This window comes from Prosopis cineraria, unplaced genomic scaffold (genome assembly GCF_029017545.1).
Source record: "Prosopis cineraria cultivar Desert tree isolate PC_DT_omini unplaced genomic scaffold, ASM2901754v1 PC13, whole genome shotgun sequence".
NCBI lineage: Eukaryota > Viridiplantae > Streptophyta > Magnoliopsida > Fabales > Fabaceae > Prosopis > Prosopis cineraria.
Window position 1 is genome coordinate 13,572,846 of NW_026555344.1, and position 4,914 is coordinate 13,577,759.

Consider the following 4,914-nt stretch of genomic DNA (forward strand, 5'->3'; position numbering starts at 1 on the left):
CCAGCAAATAAAATTGGTCAATAGCACTTAAAGGAAAAAGGATGATTGATAGTATGACGATCATGAATCAAATTTTGATATTTCTGAAACTCCTAACTTCTCAAGTGGGCTACCAATTTTGGATGTGGTAGATGAAGTAGATGATGAACATGCCATAAGAAGTGATCACCATGAAGGGATATGGGAGAATATCCCTATATGAGTTTAGTTTTGAAATTAAAGTATGTTAATTTAGTTCAATTAAATTTATGTTGTGGGATTGTTTTTTTCTTAATTATCTTATCTTTGATTATTTTTTTTTATTAATTTCATTTATTTGAATTAATAGGAATATGGAGAATCAAGGTGATGACACTTAGAACCAATCATTGGTGATGTTGCTCCTAGTGGGGAGCTAAGTCAGGGCCCCCTAGTGAGGAGCCGAGTCAGAGCCAGTCTGTGAGGAGGGGGGAGACGTGGCACACGATTAAGAGATCTGACATTAAGTAGGAGTGCTGAGCGTAGGTTACCAATTCAATTTGTTACCAATTCAATTTGACCGGAGATGGAATCCGATAGGGCCACATAAAGCCAAGTTTGTTAGTTTTCTTGGCCTCCTCTCGCGTACCAAGCCTCCTATTGAGAAGCTATGGAGTTTGTTCTAATTACTTGTTAAGTACAGATCAATTGGACTTCCTAAATCTTGTCATCAGAAAAGGTAATATGGTCAAGGCACACGTGGAGTATCAGTGAAGAGCATGAATCATGATGAATTACAAGAAGCACATTTATATATCTTGAATAATATTGATGAAGTTAAAGATTACATTTCTCTCATAAAGAACTTTTAAAGGCAAAAAATTATCGAATGAGAATGACAGAACAAAAGTTGTTGAAAGAGCATAATAGGACTTTTGTGAATTGGTTCAAGCAGAAAATTTTGAATGAAAGTGGTGTTTCTGAAACAGTTAAATGGTTGGCTGGAGGTCCTAACTTTGATGTTATATGTTGGAGTGCCTATGATATTAATGGGTATTCCTTTTATACAAAGTCTTTAGATGAGAAGAGTACGGTGCAAAATAGTGGAGTTATGATAATGGCTGAAGCCGTACACTTTTCTAGTTCAAAAGATATGAAACCTAAACTAGCATCCAGGACTTACTTTGGGGTTATTGAAGAGATTTGGGAGGTTGATTATACAAAATTAGAGTTTCTGTTTTCAAATGCAAGTGGGTTGATGTCAATAGTATTCGTGATGATAAGTTTGGATTTACAATGGTTGATCTTAAAAAACTAACTTTTGGAGATGAGCCATTTATTATGGCAGACCAAGCTAAATAAGTTTTCTATGTCACGGATCCAGCAAATAAAAATTGGTCAATAGCACTTAAAGGAAAAAGGATGATTGATAGTAATGACGATCATGAATCAAATTTTGATATTTCTGAAACTCCTAACTTCTCAAGTGGGCTACCAATTTTGGATGTGGTAGATGAATAGATGATGAACATGTCATAAGAAGTGATCACCATGAAGGGATATGGGAGAATATCCCTATATGAGTTTAGTTTTGAAATTAAAGTATGTTAATTTAGTTCAATTAAATTTATGTTGTGGGATTGTTTTCTTAATTATCTTATCTTTGATTATTTTTTTAATTAATTTCATTTATTTGAATTAATAGGAATATGGAGAATCAAGGTGATGACACTTAGAGCCAATCAATTGGTGATGTTGCTCCTAGTGGGGAGCTAAGTCAGGGCACCCCTAGTGAGGAGCCGAGTCAGAGCCAGTCTGTGAGGAGGGGAGACGTGGCACACGATTAAGAGATCTGACATTAAGTAGGAGTGCTGGGCGTAGGTTACCAATTCAATTTGACCGGAGATGGAATCCGATAGGGCCACATAAAGCCAAGTTTGTTAGTTTTCTTGGCCTCTCTATCGCGTACCAAGCCTCCTATTGTGTTTGAGGACTGGCCTGATGTGCCAGAACGTGTGAAGGAACAGATTAGGAAAGTATTCAGGTAAGTAATTAAAAATTAAATTTTTTTATAGTTATATATTATTAGGCAATTATTGATTATTATCTTATGTCTTCATTGTAGCTCACATACGATGTTCCATCTAATCAAGATTGTCGACACAAATTGATTTCTTACTGTGGAACACGTTGGAGAAATTTTAAGACTGATCTTGCTAGAAGATATATCTTTATCGAGGGGCCAGAGGATCAGGCTCGTCCCAATCCTCTTGATACATACCAGTTCCTTGATGAAGATACTTGGGAAGAATTTGTCAGGATTCAGACTTCTGAAAAGGCTATGGTTTGTTAACTTTTAATTTATTTAAGTTTATTTAGATTTACTTTATTATAAATCTAAAATTCAATTTATTAATAGGAAAAACGAGCTAAAGGGCGAGAAATTGCTCGGCAGAATCAATGCCCCCACACCTTATCTCGTGGAGGTTATGCTAGAGCTGATGATATACTAGGTATCTTCATCATTTGTGCATTACATCGGCAAAGGTGATAAGTTTGGATTCCTTTACCCTCTCACATGACAGAGAAAGGTAATACTCCAGAGTTAAGGGCCGCGTACTCCCAACAGAGAATATGTGAAGTCCAAAAGGACGTTTTTATGGCTCCATATGTGCACTCGTAAGGATCAATTTATAATTAATAGTTTTTTAATATGGATTTACTTTAACTTGTATCATATTAGCAGGACCATTGGCAGTTATTTGTTCTTTCAACGAAGAGCAACACTTCATCTTTTTATGCTCCCTCCATTACAAACTTGGGAAAGAAATGAAGAAGACGATAGACTTGTAAGAATACTTTTACTAAACTATTTAATTTAATTTTTTTAAATATTTTTACTAACTTTGTAATCTTGATCATAGGGCAATGAGAACATATCAAAATATAGTCTTACAAAAGCATGGACATGAGCTCAAGGATCCCACATGGATTGAGCCAAAGGTGATGCTATACTTTATTAATATATTCAACCATTAAGATTTCTTACTAATTTTTTATGATTTGTTCTTATATACAGTCATAGACAATCGGTGAGGACAAACTTGTGCGGTCTATATATCATGAGGCACATGCTCAATATTATCACATTAGGCATGACCGAATTTACAAAAGAGGTAAATATCTATATTTTTAAAATTTTATTTTATTATGTTATTTGAAATTGATTAATATGCCTACTTTATGAATTAAATTTTAGATGTTCGACAATTCGGATGCATTTTCTGAAGCTGAAATTGAAGACATCCGCATACGTTGGGCAACCTATTTTGTGGAGAACTTGTGAGGTTTTTTTGTTACTTTTAGACATGTTTTAATTTTGATAGTTGACACAATTTAGATAATTATTAGTTTTCTTAATAGTTAAATAGTTTTGTATAGTTGATAAATATTTAATAAACAATTGTAAATGAATTGAACTGTCTGATTTGGCAATTTTTATGCACAGGAATGGCAATTTTGACAATTTAGACAATTATTAGTTTTTTAATAGTTAAATAGCTTTGTATAGTTGATAAATACTTGATAAACAATTGTAAATTATTGGGCTGTCTGATTTGGCAATTTCTATGCACAGGAATAGGTAAAATTGATAAAATAAATATAATATAAAAAAAAGAAAATACTTTTTACACCGGTTATTACCACAACCGTTGTAGAATATAATATTTTTTACACCAGTTATGGTCATAACTGGTGTAAAAAGTGTACCTTTTACAACCGGTTCCACTCCCAACCGGTGTAAAAAGTTCACCTCTTACACCAGTCCCAACCGGTGTAAAAGGTGCACTTTTTACACCGGTTGGGATAAGACCGGTGTAAAAAGTTAAAGTAATTTTTTTTAAATTTTCTTGTATATAACTTTCAACATCGGCTCTATAACCGATGTAAAAAATTTAATTTTTACATCGGGTTTATAACCGATGTAAAAAGAGGGACTTTTTACATCCTTTGGAACAACATCGTCTCATTAACCGCTGTAAAAGTCATTTTTAACCGCTGCAAAAAGTCATTTTTGTACTAGTGGGATGAAATTATCAAGCTTTACCAAAGCCTTCTTCAATCACTCACGTGTCATCTCTTCCCTTTTCTACTTTTCAACCATTTGCTTGAATATGATATTTCATATTTTTGGCCAATATGGGATTCTCCCTTAGGTCCAAATCCAAGCCTCTCCAAAAAGTCCCATGGACCTAGTAGTAGTCATCCTCTAATCAATGTCCACTATAATTAGCCCCAAGGTTACTAATTTACTTGTATTTTTATTAATTAATCTTAAGATTAATTTCTGGGATGTTATAGAGGGACTCATTCGATTGGAGAAGAGAAGAGGAAGGAGATGACGAAGAAGACATGGACAAGGGAAGGGGAATTGATTGCAGATTTAACATGCATATGTTTTTTTTTAATTTTTTATTTTTAATATATGCAAAGTGGCTACAATAGAAAAATTCAAGGTCAAACTATAACAGTCAACATGATCAAACCCTAACAACACAACATTGTACCCCATTGAAAAACATGAGGTGATAGTGCATAGAAAAAACCTAAAGATAATAGGCACGCTTGCATAGAAATTTTGAAGGTAGATTTATAGCTTGCTCTTTTTAAGATCTTGGGAGAGAAAAAAGTATCATTTTGTCCTGAACAATAATTTTTTTGGGAGAATTTCAACCAAAGACTTGGGAAGAGAAATATTTACCAATGAATCCTAAGAAAATTTGAAAATTCTGTGTAGGTTTTTATCAAAATGCCCTTTTGCAAACAAAAGAAAAAATGATTGATAATTAATATTGGTAAATTAACAAGTAAAGTTAAAAATTAACAACTAATGATTTTGCATTTTAAATAAAATGATTGAATTAGTATGATTACTAATAAGTGAAGTTATGTAAT